The sequence below is a fragment of the Narcine bancroftii genome, chromosome 7 (genome assembly GCF_036971445.1).
Source record: "Narcine bancroftii isolate sNarBan1 chromosome 7, sNarBan1.hap1, whole genome shotgun sequence".
NCBI lineage: Eukaryota > Metazoa > Chordata > Chondrichthyes > Torpediniformes > Narcinidae > Narcine > Narcine bancroftii.
Window position 1 is genome coordinate 165280924 of NC_091475.1, and position 17124 is coordinate 165298047.

At 37.2% G+C, this 17124-nt stretch overlaps 1 protein-coding gene across 2 annotated transcripts in view; it reads right to left on the minus strand.

The window, feature by feature from the left end:
* Positions 1 to 8104, minus strand: part of LOC138739323 (four and a half LIM domains protein 2-like) — a 43778-nt gene extending 35674 nt beyond the window's left edge. Inside the window, exon 1 of one of the 2 annotated variants that reach the window (XM_069891123.1) lies at positions 8000 to 8104. The gene's annotated coding sequence lies outside the window, so the exon portion shown is untranslated. Of the gene's footprint in view, positions 1 to 4204; positions 4408 to 7999 lie in introns of those variants that run through there. The other variant, XM_069891122.1, reaches the window with a different exon arrangement.
* Between the last annotated feature and the right edge of the window lie 9020 nt (positions 8105 to 17124).

The window sequence follows — 17124 nt, forward strand, 5'->3', positions numbered from 1 at the left end:
TAGCAAATTTGATAGGCAAATGTAAGCATAGAAAAAACATGTTGGAGCCTTCAAAGATTGTTGTTTAATAAAAATTAGGGAAACCTAGTAACTGTTAAAATGGAGGGCACCATGAAGTATCCATACTGTAACAATTTCAGATATAGTGCAAATGGAGCTGCACTTTAAGTGGTGTAAACGTGGAAATATTTCATAAAAGCTGTACAGGAAAACAAAGACCCATTACTCTCAGTCAAAAGTGGACAAGTTATTTATGTGACATCAGGTAAAATATTTGTTGATCCATGCAAAACCATTTCTATTGCAGTATTGTTGGAGTTGAATGTTCAGGGCCCACAAATGAATGTCAGGAGGAACCATTTGCGATTATTTTGCTGTTCCAAAAGATCTGTAACAGCTTTGCAATTTTGATAGGTTTATAGATATAGTTTGCAAGCAGGAGCGTAGCCAGGTTCTAAAGTTAGGGGGAGTGAGCACATAAAAATAGGTGCCATGACACACACCAGATGGTGAGTCAGTGGTTGAATGGTGGACCGCACTGATTTTTTGGTGGCGTCGGTTTTGCTGGGGTGGGGAGAACAGGGAGGGAGGAGAGTGGTGGTTACTGAGTCGGACTGGGGGAGGAGGCCGTGGCGTCGGACCCGGCAGGGGGAGGAAGACGCCCCTTGCATCCCCACCCCCCCAGCTATGCCACTGATTGCACGATAAGTTTGTGTATGGATTAATTGAAGAGCATATCCAATACAAATTATTAAACACTTGAGAAAAAATAATTAAAAGTGCACTCAAAAATATCTACATCTATGGAAATAGCCGCTAAACAAAAGACAACACTAAACATCGCTCTCAGTGGATTATATGCTTCAACAGCAGGAGTTCTGATATCAGATCGAGGTCATGTGAGCGAAAGCTCATTGACTGAAGAAGGTAAAATGACTGTAAAGGAACTATTTGTACAGGTTCCAGTACAGAACAACCAGATGTTTTAATTTTCAGTAATTAGGGTATTTAGCTTTAGTAAGTAAAGGTAAACAGAAACCAGAAAAGTAGCAGCCAAGCAGCCTTTCAAAGTAAGAAAAATAATTACCTCATCTAAATGACTAAGAGGCAGGTCATTTCAAAATTACAGTTTAATAAGCAGTATTCTGGCACAAGTATTGAAAATGCCAGTCAACCCTCTGAGCTGTGCGATCCAGCAGAGTGTTCAATTTCTACCCAATCTTACCTTACTGTTGATTTTAGTTTTGCAGCAACTATAGAAAAGTAAGACACGGATGTGGGGAAAGTTCAGCAAAAGGCAATGCAAGAAGATGCTCCACAGTGAGTCATATTTGGGATATTATAACACCATTCCTGTGCTAAAACCTGCTTGTGAAGTTTCCAACTACAAAGTTGGGGCAGTGATTATCCATGTCAGCACTGGTGGAAAAATCATGTCAGGGAGAGAAGGGTGTGCTGGTGATGATCTTGGAATTAAAAGATTTCATCAGTTATAATTGAAAAGACCAGATCCCTTACTGACTATATGGCATCACCTACGGCTCCTAGAACGCTTCCATCAGCGCTGTCTCCACACCATCCTCAACATTCATTGGAATGACTTCATCACCAACATCGAAGTACTCGAGCTGGCAGAGTCCGCAAGCATCGAATCCATGCTGCTGAAGACCCAACTGCGCTGGGTGGGTCACGTCTCCAGAATGGAGGACCATCGCCTTCCCAAGATCGTGTTCTATGGCGAGCTCTCCACTGGCCACCGAGACAGAGGTGCACCAAAGAAGAGGTACAAGGACTGCTTAAAGAAATCTCTTGGTGCCTGCCACATTGACCACCGCCAGTGGGCTGATCTCGCCTCCAACCGTGCATCTTGGCGCCTCACAGTTCGGCAGGCAGCAACCTCCTTTGAAGAAGACCGCAGAGCCCACCTCACTGACAAAAGAGAAAGGAGGAAAAACCCAACACCCCACCCCAACCCACCAATTTTCCCTTGCAACCACTGCAACCGTGTCTGCCTGTCCCGCATCAGACTTGTCATTCACCAACGAGCCTGCAGCAGACGTGGACATACCCCTCCATAAATCTTCGTCCGCGAAGCCAAGCCAAAGAAGAATTCATATGGACTACTTGATCCCAGCAAATCATAAGGAAGAAATAACAAAGACTGCACACAATGGTGCAGATGATTCTGCATTACTGAAATAGTAGTTCTCCATCTGATATCTTGACATAAAGGTCAACACTGTATGGGCTTCGTGATTATTTTTGGAACTCTGCAGAAGCCTTAAGTGATGGAAGTATTCGGATCCCGAAAATTTCTTTGCCTCCTCATTAATCAATTCTCAAGAAGTTAATTTTCCAGTTATTCTTTATTGATTCAAAGACAGTATCAGCAAACTTCTGTTAAATAAAAAAAAACATGCATTTTTTTTAAACCTATCACAGTCTGTGCATATTCTTATATAATTTCCTGCACAATTCCATATAATTTGTCTTTTACAACCAATTAGCATCAGTCAAATTAAATTTGCATTCCTTTAGATTTATGCCTAATTTCCAAAGCACCAGTAAAGATCCATCAAACCATCACTTGTCACATCTCATCCTTAGAATCATTCCATTTATTTATTCTCCCAGACTCCTACTTCCTACCTCACTAAAAGATGCAATATTATCTTTAATTTTATGAGATTTCATGTTTCCTTGTAAATTTTACTCTAGATCTTTGTCAATCAAGCATTATTTATCACTCATTAATCTATGATCACCTTATTTATTAGTTGTACAGATCCACTATTGTCAACTATTTTACCTGTTAAGATTAAAGACTTACCACATTCACCAAAGCTTATTGCCCCTGACTAATTTCCAGATTAATTAGCCTGGTTTTGTTCTCTGAGTTTGAATTCATATCTTAAGTAATTTGCATATAGCTCAAGTTATGCATACATCCCCAAGATGAAATCCAAGTAAATGAGACTTCCGAAGTTAAAAGTTCATGGGTATCTCCAAGGAGGTAGCTATGGCTTATGCAAAACACTTAGATGGAGCTAATTAACTTAACCTGGTAAATTAGATGGATAACCAGAGAAATATTTTAGGAGAAATAGACCTGAAAATTAATTACTTGTCATGATAATATATACATTGAGTTATATATACATGAATATTCAACATTACCTCAGTAACTTATGAACAAACAAACAGCATGGCAAATGGAAGGTCAGAGCGTGCAAGTTCCTTTCTTTGTTGTACATTATTGTGTCGTGGAAGTATGACACTGTCAGTTCATCATTGTTGAGTCTAAATACTGACATTCCCTACCCAAAAGGGATGGAATTCTTATGTTTGGATTCAACAATGATGAAGCAACAGAGGGGAGGGATATACCTTTATTATTTAGCCTATTATATAGCCAAAGCTGTTTAGAAAGTAACTAAGAGAATTCATTTATGGACTGGAAATATTGGCCCACATCCCATACATAAAGAAAGGCATTTCATAGTGTTGCCTTAAATGTGAACGTGATTCTCTTTGTCCATATATGTGCGTGTATTTATGCTGTGATCCTGATTGGACAGATGAGTAATTTGATGTGCCAACTTCTCTATAACACAATGGCATCACAAACATTCAGTCTGCCAGCTTAGTCTCAATATGTAAATATTTTACAGTTCCTGTCTTGCAAAATATATCCCTATTGCTTTGGAGGATTTCACATTTTACCTCTGGCCTCTGAGACACAACATGTTTACTGCAAAATGGATGAAAATCATTCCACAATGGGAAAGTTGAGCATCTCTCTGCCTTTAGAACAACTACAAAAAAAAATAAAACTGATGAGGTACCAAATTAATTTAAAAAAACATGCATTTATAATTAATACTTCCTTAAGTCAATCTGCAATAATTACAAAGCTGATAAAATGATCAACAGTAAAACAGCAACTTAAAATTAGGCAACATTTTGAATTTGTTATTAAGTTCAGATAACATATAAAACTCATTATTATCAAGCACACCAAGATGGAAAGTCAGGTACTGTGCAGGTAAAAGTTACGTCATTAACCATTGAGGTTAAAACCAATTCTGACAAAATTTACATTTACAGATATTCACTAATATGAAATGTACTAAAAAATGTTCTGTTTTCTAATCCTTCAAAATTGCATTAGCAAATTATAAATTGAAACAGAGCTGGTGTTTACCTTTTGTAACTTTTTATACAGAATGGCTGAAAGTCCTTCTATGATGACCTCATTAAATCAGTAATTGAAACCAATTTACTACTTATGCATCCTTCAGAGAAATTAGGCGATTCCCGAGGAGATCCAACATTTCAAGTCGATATCATCAGCTTCTGGCCAGCAATGTGCATGCTGTGAAGTGTATTGGTATATACTGAGACAGGACACAACCTAATTCTGGCTTGAATTTTCCATTTCCCCAAAGGATGTCTTGCCCCATATTTAAAAGGACAGCTTGCCAATAATAGTCTAACAGGTGATGATGCCCTGTTTTAAGTGCACCTGCTGCCTCCTAGTGGCCTACTGTTACACCACTATCATCACTGATCATCCTTGTGGACTGAGTTTGGGTAAACTTATTAACATAAGCTTTAAAAAAATGTCTTAACTATTCTTTGGAAAGTTTTTTTTTAAGTCATTTCCTTGTTGTACTTCTTATTTTACATGCTATTTTCTTTCAGCAGCCTGGGATCAATCTGATTTCTCATGGTGTTTTTGCACATTCTTCATGGATTTGGTCTGGGCATTCAGTTCCTGCCAGATCCCAAAATGTGCAGATTGTAACACAGGAAGTTTCCTCTAGAATGCAGATGAGCAGCAATATATGGAGAAGAATAAAATAGAATGTGTGTTGGATTAGTTTAAATCTATGCTTGCTTGTTAGGATTAACTCATTGGGCTGAATGGTCTATTCAGTGCTGTATCGCACTATGATCTATAATTATGACTTTAGATTGGCACTCTGATACTAAGATAGCTCTTTCTTGTCAAGAGCTTCCATGTTTGGAGGTGCACAAATATATCAATTAGCCCCTCATTCAGGAATATGGTTGATCTGAATGAATTTTAACTTCAGTTCCTACCTATTTACTATAACTGTTATCAAGAATACATCTATCTGTGCCTTAAAAATATTCAAGGATCAAGTGTTCACCATCCTTTGTGGAAAACACTCCTAAAGACTCGTGACTTCCTGAAATAATAATTTTCACTTCATCTTTCATTTAAATGGGAAACCCCTTATTTTTAAACAATGATCCCCCCCCCCCCCTCAGTTCTAGATTCTCTAACAGGAGGAAATATCTGCCCTGTCAAGATCTGTCAGGATCAGAATGAGGTGTTAACCTCAAACTCCATCAACCCTCTCATTTGAGTGCAAAATAATCCACTGTGCTACTCTGAGGCAGAACAATCGCTGAGGCTTGTTGTGAATTGCTGTGTAGACAATTGCTGCTGCCTTTAATATATCACAATGGTGACTATGTTTCAGAAATAATTGGCTGCCTGTAAAGAATCCTGAAAGAGATGAAAAATGCTAGCCTTCCTTATTCTTTTTCAACTCCTTGGTTGGTCCTATCTTCAATGTATAATGTTAAATAGAAAAAACAGTATCCATAGAAATAAAGATGTAAAAGATGTGTCTGTCATAATGAATAAAATATAAATATTTATAATGTTTCCCTTTGAATTAAAATATCTTGGACTATTCTTTGCTTTATGACTTTAGATTGGCACTCTGAGACTGGCTCTAGCACTAGAAATTCAGAGGTGTTTGAAAGTTCAAAAAAAATTCAGAAGTTCAAATTTATTGTCAGAGTATACATGTACAACCCCGAAATTATTGCTCTGCGGGCCAGGCTTTATACTGGTAGCTGTAAACTGTACTTAAAGAAAGACGTAAACAAAATAACTGTGCAAATGCAGATATAAGTATAAATATACAGTAATAAATATGAACAATAATGAGTCCTTAAATGTATCTCTGAGTGAGTCTATTGTTCAAGAATCGGATAGTTGAGGGGTAGCAATTATTCCTGAACCTGGTGGTACGAGCCCTGTGGCACTTTTACTTCCTTCCTGATGACAACTCCAGTGAAAACAGACCATATCCTGGGCGGTGCGGATTGAGATGGCCTTCCAGTGGCAGCAGAGTCAGGAGATTTGATCTTATTTTGGTTTGGAAGTCAATAGTCAAAGTGTGTGATCAGGTATTGAGGCTGGGGTCCTAAAGCCTGGGTAGGATTAAATTTAATAGATGTGGATACATTTGGGTGTGCAATGAAAAATAAATCATTCCTAATCCTTTGTGACTAAACAAATAGAATTAAAAATTAATCAGGTACTTATAATTGAAAAGAAAAGGTAATATCAAATCACTGATTTTGAAACAAAACAAAAACAAATTGTGAGACATTATATTTTAATGGGAAGTAATTAAATTAAATATCAGGTCACCAACATTTGCAGGAAAATTGACATCTCCCTGCTCTTGTACACTATGTGGCTGTAAACATTATGATACAAAAACAAACAACATTAAAATAGTAGTGAAGCTATTAATCAAATGGCAACCAAAAGACAAATAATACATTTACAGGGCTGTCCAAGTGACAGAAGACCTGACTTAAGGAAATCCTATGACATGCAAATTTTCTCAGCCAACATTTGGAAGAGAATGCTTTTATAGCTTTGTAAAAAAACATTCAAATATGTTGTGGCGTTCATTCACTATATATTCCACTCATTTATGGAATGTGGTATTTTGGTAAACAGAGAAGATACTCATTGAGAGTACAATGGGGATGCACAATGACTTGGGGCAGTGGATTCTTATCTTGGTTTTGGAGGAAATTGTTAATTTCTGATTTATGGGAACATCAATTTGTGAACGGTTGTCACGAACAGAACCCTTACGTAATGGCTATAGTCATATGGTTCAACAATGTGAACTGTCTTGGCATTATTGTTCTGTGGGTAATTGAAACAATTACCAGAAGCAACGTCACACAAACTTTAGTAAAATTAATTAAGATGATTTCTCAGCACAAACAATTCCAATAATTATAGCTGATGCAAAACTGTGCCAAACAGGCTTGTAAAATCAAAAGCAAAAAAACGGCAGATCCTGGAAATCTGAAATAAAAGCAAAATCTGCTGGGATTCTCAGCAATGTTTGTAGAGAGACAAACAAATTTGGCATTTCAGGTCAATGACCACTGATCAAAACCTGATGCTGCCTGACCTTCTGGGTACATCCAGCATGTTGTGCTTTTATCAGAAAATTTTAGTTTCAACCCCTAATCTGTGTTGTGCTAATCAGACATTCAGAAAGGCAATAATTATGTCTAGGTTCCTTCTACTGACTAAATTTGATTGAGCAGTCTGTGAATACAGTGAGAACAAGGCATGGGAAAGCTGCTGGCACCATAGAACTTAATTTCAACAAGGCACAGAGGCTCCAAGGGAGATGCTGAGCAAATAGAGGAAAGAAAATAAAGTGCAACATGACTGAAGAGGGGATGTTTTAAAATAACAGAATGGAATAATGATCTTATAATTAATAGAAATTGGCCCATAATAAGTGAAACATTGCAAGTATTTCAATAATTTCTCCAAATCTATTTTTATTTCATTATGCAATGTAGCCAAATGTGATAAGTACAATGGTCACCAAGCATTATAACTATGTCCTATATTCCAGCAGGCAATTTATCTAGTTTCGAGGAACTATGTTGGAATTAAAGGAAGACTGAATCAATTTTATGGATAAAAATAGGAGTTGGCAAGAAAAAATTAGGACAATATTCCAAATCTATTTTCAGTCCTTGTTCTTGAAACTATTGAATTCATTAACCTTTCAGATGAATGATTCCAAAGACCCATTATGAAATGGCGGAAAAAAATAATAATTTATGAAATTATTATGCCCAGAAAATAATGGTATGCATGGAGTTAGAGAGAAACACCAATTCTTACCTCAAAATTGTCTGCAACTTCCTTCAGTTCCAAGGCAAAAGTACGATGCCGGAAGACAAGGGGAGAGACTTACCCCTTTATTTGACTGTCAATGTTTCGTGTTCAGTAGATGACACCAGCAATTAAGCAGATTGACATTCTTTTGCCAAAGAGTCTATAAATACAATATCTCTAGAGCAACTGCTGTTCACTATAGATAAGAACCATTATTGCTGTGCACAATTTCCTACCTTTTAAGGTATCAGACATTTAACAACACATGTCCTGCAACGGAAAGTTTGTATGAGAAAAAAATGTAACCACATATCCTGTTACCTCAAGGACATCTGAAGCCTGGATTAGTCTATGGTCCATTGTAACTTAACCCATTTCTATGATTTTCCCATATGCATAAGATAAGTAACTGAATAAATATCATACAAAATAAGTGCATTGCCCTGGAATTCGATTCATATATGCAAACTAGTTTCAGATTATGTATTTCACTTAATAGGTTCTTCTGGTTATCTTTAGGTTAAGTGCCCTTATCTATAAACAGCAAACTAGCACAGCCATGGCCAAGGGCAGATGAAGCTATTATTCTTACAGCACAGCCACGGTAACAAAATAAAAATCACCTTCAGCACCATAATGAGTAAAATATAATCACGGAAAATGCAATGGGAGAAAATGAGGTTTAGTAATGCCAGCCTGGAAGGTCACAGTGTTAAACTTAATCAACCCATTTACAGCTGGATGTTATCCAGGTATGATACTTTAGAACTTTCACTGATGGGAAAGTCAGTATTCATAGAGTGGTAAAGAATACAAAAGGAAATAGGGTGCCCTTGAGCACTGAAATTCTTCAAAGCATGAAGTACACATCTTAAAATAAGACTGTGAACCATTCCTTACTGTGTGAGTTACAAATCTAGAGGACATTTATTATTTTGAGCACCTGCAATGCACATTTAGATATGTAAACAAATGCATAACCTTAAGATTCCTCAATGCAATGTTGGAAAAACATGCATTTCTCAGAGGAAAAACTGTTAGCATGACAAGAGCCAATTTTATGTATTGTTCTGAAAGAGTTAATACCAGATATCAATCTCAAATGGGCTTTTAGAACCAACCTTTTCTCTTAAATGTAGCTAATGTCAGAAAGAGTTCATTGTTCGACATTGATCTCCAGTGGGATCATCAATCGCTTTTGGTGCTCATAACTCACAGAGGAAATGGCTTTTATGTATGCTAAAGGCGAAATGCTCTTCCCCTGCATTCATTTGCAGAACACTGCACAACAAACGACAAGTAAACAGGCCCAAACTGGGATTCCCACCTACCACATTCCCCCTCAATTGTTGTGGCCAAAAATGCCAGAGAAATACTACAAATAAAGGAGAGATTCCAATTCCATGTATACAGAATAGAAATAAATAAACGAGAAAGTCATCTGGCATGAAAAGCAGTAACCAACAGCAGTTTTCACACTTATCAACAATTCCAGCAGGAATAATGTCCTGCTATCTTTCCACAGCTTATGACTTTAGAAATGACGTGCAAATCATCCACGTGCTTGCACTCCTCTGAAAGTCAAGGTCAGAATTACCCCTGTTCTGGAACCCTAGCCCAAAACTACCAGACAGCTTCCACTGTTACATGACTCTCTGCTGCATTACAAGAAGTGCCAAAATTGTATTTCTATCATTTGGGGCTCATTGTCGATTGGGCACCTTGTGTACAAAGTTGTTAGTAAGCAAGGCTATAAGCTCCATTGTATAAGAATTGCACAGTTTCATTGAGGTAAAGTTATCCTGTAGCCGTGAATATATTATGACATAACATTAAATAAGTGTCAAAGAGAAAAGAAATATAGTATATGAACTTCCTGTAACCAGATCCAAAAATCTGGCCATCAAACTCAGCAGCAAACTCTCCAAACATTCAGACAAAAATACATAAAGGGAAATGTTGTTCTCTAGGATAAAATAGCCTGGTGTTGAAGAATATCAGTTCCTATCTCAGCAGTGACATGGATCCATTCCCATTTCCCTATTGCAGCAACAACACTATGGCAGATGATATCTCACGTGCCAAAGCCCTGGAACACCTGGACAGCAAAGATGCAAAATGTTCTTTATTGATTACAGTTTGGAATTCAACACCATCATCCCCTGAAAACTGATCAGCAAACTCCAAGACCTTGGACTCAACACCTCACTGTGTAATTGGATCCTGGATTTCCTCACCTCAAAACCTCAATCAGTGAGGATTGGTAAGAACATCTCGTCTACAATCTCTATCAGCACTGGAGCATCAGAGGGCTAAATTCTTATCCTCCTACTCTACTCACTTTACCTTTATGTGGCTCAATAAGACAATAACACCATCTACAAATTTGCTGAACATACCATGGCATCAGGTTATGAAAGGGGCGATGAGTTAGCATACAGGAGGAAGATTGAAAACTTGGTTGAATGGTTCACCAACAACCACCTCACACTCAATTTCACTAAAACCAAGGAGCTGATTGTTGACTTCAGGAAGGGAAAACCAGAGATATACGATCCAATGATTATTGGGGAAAATTCAGAGGTGGAAAGACTGAGCAAATTTAAATTCTCGGGAATCACTATTTTGAAGGACCTTTCCTGGACCCAATACATGAATGTCTTAGTGAAGAAAGCAAGTCAGCACCTCCACTTCCCCAGGAGTTTGTGGGGGTTTGGTATGACATTGGAAACCATGGCAAATTTCTACAGATGTGTGGTGGAAAGCGTGCTGACCAGCTGCATCACTGCTTGGTATGGGGGCATCAATACCTCTGACAGAAAGCCCTGCAGAAGGTAGTGGACACAGCCTAGAATATCACAGGCAAAACTCACATCACCACAAGAAAATCTACATAAAATGTTGCCATTGGAGAACAGCAGCAATCATCAAAGATCTACACCATATGCTCTATTCTCACTCCTGCCATCAGGAAAGAGATATATGTGCCATAAAACTCATACAAACAGGTTCAGAAACAGTTGCTACCCCTCCACCATCAGACTCCTCAATATCAAACTCAATCTGAAATTTATTTAAGGACTCTTCCTTTGCACATTATTTATTATTGAATATTTATTTTTTTGCAATGCACAGTTTGTTTGCACTTTCTTCCTGTTTACATTTCTCTCTTTTATATAAATATATTTTTTGAGTACAGTTTTTTGCACTACCTATAAGTAGACATTCTGCCTGACCCACAGTGAAATTAATCAGTGTTGTATGGGATGTCATGTATGTATTCTGACAATAAATCTGAACTTTTGAACTTTCATAATTTAATTGCAGACAACCAGAACTTCCTAATTGACTAAGTCAGAAAACAGGCTTATTTCCATCCTGCCCACACCAAAATCACAGTAGCTTGGAGCATAAACTTTATCTGGAAATCTCTTGAGTTTGTGTACATGTACCGCTCTCATGAGAGAGAGAGCCTGGACCAGCAATGTCCATAGCAGGTTTTGCAAGTTGGCACCACAAAAGAGCTGTCCTGGCACTGACTAGTCCTGTTGACCAGGCCAGTGTCCTGTCTCATTCCTGACTAGATCTTTTATCTATGATACCCAGGCTCAACATGGGCATTAGTGGCGGTGCCCTTATGAACCAACAGACAATAAGTGGAACACTCTCCACTTTGGTCCATCAGTCATCAGTGTAAATTGGATAATGATGTCACCTTTTAACGAGTTGTTGAACTCCTGGAGAGACCCTGCCTCATCCCATAATATGGTTATAGACCACAGTTTAATTTTCCTTTCAGCCAATAAAAGTTCCTCACACATGTGAAGGAAACAAATTTACACAGAACATTCCTGGTTTCTTCACTCTAACACTGAGAGGACTGGCAGCACAGCAGGATCGTCCAATGTGGAGGCATTTAAAGAGGGCATTCATACCCTCACTGACATTTCCCTGGCAACTTTCTGCCTGAAGTGATCTTCACACAGAAGGCTGTCTCCTGTGGACACTGCAAGGGCCAATGCAGGGACCTCTGTCTCTTTGAAAAGATTGACACTCCCTCTCACCTCTGGAGCATTCCTTCATTCATGCAGTGTTACATGCCATGTTGTGGCTGGAGTATCGCAGACAATTTTGGTTTCCTTATCCTAAAAAATAATCCTTATTTTAATCCATTTTAATCCATTTGTCATAGAGCCAGTGTAACAATAATTCAAGAATGGCTCGTATGCTGTTGAGGGGAGTTTGAATAGACTGTGACTATATTGCTTAGACGCAGTGGTTCTCAACCTTTTTCTTTCCATTTACATACCAGTTTAAGTAATCTTGATGCCATAGGTGGTCTCTGATTTAGTAAGGGATTGCTTAAGGTGGTATTTGGGTGAAAAGAAAAAAATTGAAAACCACTGTTTTAATCGTACCTAATTGATTTCATAGCTCCAAAGGAAATGGGCCAATGACAATTTTTCTCAAGCAACATACTTCAATAACAATTGGGTCTGGAGCATGGTGTAGGGATTGCTTAAAGTGGTATATGAATGGAAAGAAAAAGGTTGAGAACCACTGAACTAGACCAAACATTTTTAAAAGATCATTGCAATCATCAAATTTGTTTGTAACATTCAAAAGCAACTGTACAAAATGCATCATTTATTTACCATCACAAGTTTATCTTCCATTTTAGATAATCAGCTTTTTTCTCTTTATGTACTTAACATAAGACAACCAGTTTTATTATGTCGGTACTGCACTCAGAAACCACAGAGCTACATTTGAATTGAAGACTTCATGTTCTGAATGCCTCTTACAGCTTTTAATTGTGGCACGATGAAATACACAATATATTGGAACAGAGAGCAATTCCACACAAGAAGGGCCCTCGGCCCACAATGTTGTGCCAACCCATATTATTTCCAGCTAATTGTGGGAAAAAAAGTCTGTTTCACTGTAACTGAATCATGAGTGGAAGCTTACCTCTTAATGCCATTTTTTTTGGAAGATATAATAGATGGAATTACCCACAGAGAGGTCTGATCCCAAACAGTTGGATAGTTGCCAGTTATTCAATCATGGAGGCCATGGTGGATGATCCCGATTCTTCTCCCAGAATGTTCCTGTACTACCTATTGGATAACAATCAGGAATTGAATATCTCCTTATTTTCTTTCCCTGTTAGTCAGTCCAGTCCCACTGAGGAAAATTGTGGAACCTCCTTGAAATAAGGATTAGAACAGTCCAAATCTTTACCTTAAATATCTGAGTAAAATTTGTGGTGGAAGAGAGGCCTCTGGCAAGATATCTGAGGATATCAGCACTAACAAGAGCCTCTAAGAGGACAGACTTTGAGACACAAGATATTGCCGATGCTGGAATCTTGAGCAAACAAGGAGAAGCTGGAGGGACTCAACAGCTCAGGAAGCATGCATGGGGAGAAATTAACATTTCATGTCAGGACCCAAAGGTGGGAAGGGAAGAGAGCAAGCACATAAAGATGGGGGGAGGGCTTGGGAGGTAAATAGGATGCTGGACAGATGAAGGTGGGAGAGATGGAGTGGGGAGATAGGCAGGGGAGTAGGGGTAAAGAGGGAATACTGGAATGGGCTAGGAGAATGAGAATAGGTAAAAGACAAATGAAAACATTGGAACTAAATATAAGTGAGGGATACTGGAAATTAGAAAATTCAATGTTCATACAGTTGCCAAATTAAATGTTTGCTGATTATAGTTAAAATTATAATGATAGTGAAGAAAACTATTTTTTTAGATCAGATACTATTTATTGTCATGTAATAATACAGAAATGTAATATTACATGAAATTGCCATTAGTCTGCCATAAGCAGACAAAGATTCGCCATAAGCATGAGCATCATCCAACGGCCTTACTTTCAGAGAAAGAGATGCAAAAGAGAGTCCACCGGAGACGTTGTATCAGTTAATTCGCCCCCAGAGCTCCCGCAGGCTCGACAGCTGCCCAAGACCAGTTCAGTTAAAGCCATCAGGAACCTAAGCCCAGATCCAAACCTCCAATGATGAGGAAGCCATCAGCGCCCAGGGCCCTTGCCCTCAACATCATCTCAAATCCTGATTCCAAAACGTGGTTCTTATGAGCCAGTCTCCAGCAGCCCACAGCCTGGTGTTCGTGCTTTGACCTCAAGACCCCAGAGCCTGCAGCCTGCATGGATTCGTTGCCCACAAGCCACCAACAGCTCACTACCTGTGTGTGCCCTTCAGCTGCAGAAACCCTTTAAGAGGGTAATCACATCAAATATTTTACATCTTTATATTATCTTGTATTCTGATTTTATTTCCATAATACTAATGCTATTCCCAAAATAGCTACTTGAAAATAGTGATGTAAGGGAAGGCAATGAGAATTAAATATAAACTTGCAGTCTTGTTTGAATGGTGGACAGATTTTTTTAAATTTGTGATTTGTTCAATACTTTGAGTTCATTTGGCCAAAGAGGTTTTTGTAGGTCAATAGTAGGTCACTCAAAAAAATGTATGTTGCAGCGAATGATAAGCCTTCAGGCAAAACAACAAGGAGTTAAATCACAAAAAGAAAGCTCAAAAACATACATGCATTGAGCTGCTATTTAAAATGTTTCTCTACAGAATAAACATGGAAGCTTTATTACATTTCATCGCCCCAAGTTGTGAAAAACATCTGCAGCACATTTCATTCTTATGCTCCAGTTTAAATATTCACAAGAAATTTAAACTGGATGCTATAGGAACTGACCACACACAGAAATGCAATATTTTTTTCATTATTTTGAAAAAGAAAATACCATTAATGCTTAATAATCAGAAGGAAAAGGGTCAAATTTAATTCATAAATTTAACAGTTCTGACCACTGTTATGAACTAACAACCCTTTTAATTATTTTTAGGACTAAAGGGACATTGTTAGCACTAACACAGGAACAGCAATGGAAAATTCACCAGACAATGGCAAATTCAAAATAATAGTTTTATTAAACTATTAATAACATAACATTTCTTACTTAACTCTCAATTTGAGCTGGGGAGGGAGAAATTTGCTCTATGTTCTACTAGTCATCAGCCACTGGCGGGTGATCCACACCCAAGTTTTGTTTAGGGATTACTACCTTTTGGTAGTTTTTTTTTGGGGGGGGTTTTTTTTTCCTTTTATCTTTTTTTTTATTTTCATTTTATTTAGACTTTAATTTGTGGTTTATTTTTCTCCTATTGGAGTGCCTATTTACGTTGATCTGAGTCTTGATATATTGATATTGTTAGTTTTTAGTAATATTAGTAGATATGTCAAAGTTGAAGTTTGCTACTTTTAATGTTCGGGGTTTAAACAGTCCGATTAAGCATAAGCGTATTTTTATCAAGTTCGATCTTTGGTAAAACATGATATGATTTTACTTGAAATTATTAAATTTGAGACTTTTCTTATGAGGGTACCAGAGAAGGGTTATATTTTAGTTATGTATCAAATATTACAGGATGGTATGGATAAAAAGGGTTGGGATAAATCTAAAGGTAAATGGGAAGTCGATATTGGTTTTATTTTTTCTGAGGATGATCGATCAGATATTCGTTATGATAGTGTAACTAGACTGATAAATGCATGTTATGTGATGATTAATTATAATTTTTTACATTAATTATATTTAACACCTGAAAATTTGAAAAAATATGGTCTTTAGGAATTCGATTTGTGTTTTAGACGTGGTAACACTGTTGGAATTTTTTTTCATGCGGTTTGGGACTAGATAAACTTCAATTTGCTTTTGTGTATTTAACGCTATCTGTAGCGAAAAAATGTATTGCTAGTATGTGGAAAGATATGAATATGATTGATAGTAATAGATGGCATAATGAGATGAAATATTGTTTAATAATGGAAAAAATTACATATGTTTTGCAGATAACTATAGTTTTTTTTATTAATAGGTGGTTGTTATATTCAGAATATTTACATTTTGATTTATATTGACTAGATTTTAATGTGTATGCTTTACTTTTCTTTTTTTTTCCTCTTTTCTTTATGGCTCTCCTTAGGAGAGTTGGCTGAAAGGGGGGGGATTTCTTTCCTTTTTTTCTTTTTTTTATATATATAAAATATAATGCTCATGCTTTATTTATTGTTATATATGTTACTTATTATCTGTATTTTGAACGAATAAATAAAGTTTTAAAAAAACTCTCAATTTGACCCCACTATGCGGAAATGTAAATGTAAATGTGTGTGTGTAATTAAAGTCCCACTCTGAAAAGTCAATCTTTAAATGTTCAGCATCATTTTAGTCTTGCTTGAAGGTCTTAAATTTTCTGTTCACAAATAATTATAAAGTGCTTTTAAACGTTATATCTTCAGGCCTCTTTTACTCACAATGTGGTTTTCCAAACAAAGAATCTGCCCTCAGTGAATGTTGTTAATTTCTTTCACAATGAATTCACAAACCCAGGCAAGGATTCAATGAAATGGCCAAACACAAAAATAGACCCAGTAGAATTCCCTCCTCTTTTTAAAGAGGCAGCAAAGTGGTCTTCGTTAATTCAAAAGCCACTGATTCTGTGTTCCCCTTCTTCTAGGAGGAACACCCAACAAACCGTGCCAATTCTGGTTACTCTAACTCAATCCTGTCTTTCACAAGGTTTCAACCCCTGTATGTCACAAGGTTTAGACTTCAGTGAATTCCAAGCTGAACTGTTCAAAAACTGAACTTAAAATATCTGAATTCAGTAATATATTTCTCCAATCTCCAAGTCATATGACAGTTATATCATGGATGAGGTGAGTTCGAATTCTTGGAAACCACATGACCATCAGTTTTATTTCCACCAAAGTTCTGTTCCTTTATCAAAACCATATAATATCCATAACAACCTCTGACCCCATCTCTTTTCAAGAGGCTTAAGTGGCTTTGATTAAAAACAGTTCTTGAATAATTTCGACCCATTTATGTCTATCCAAGACATTCAACTCCAAGAATTAACACTTCAAGAAACAATAGTTCTCTATAAATGTGCTGTAACCTGTGTGTGTCCCTGTACCAATCCACAGCTAACTTACTAAGAATATTTTAACTCTATAATTTACTTTAAGACATTTTTATGAAAGGAATATATAAAATTAAATTAAATATTAACATAAAT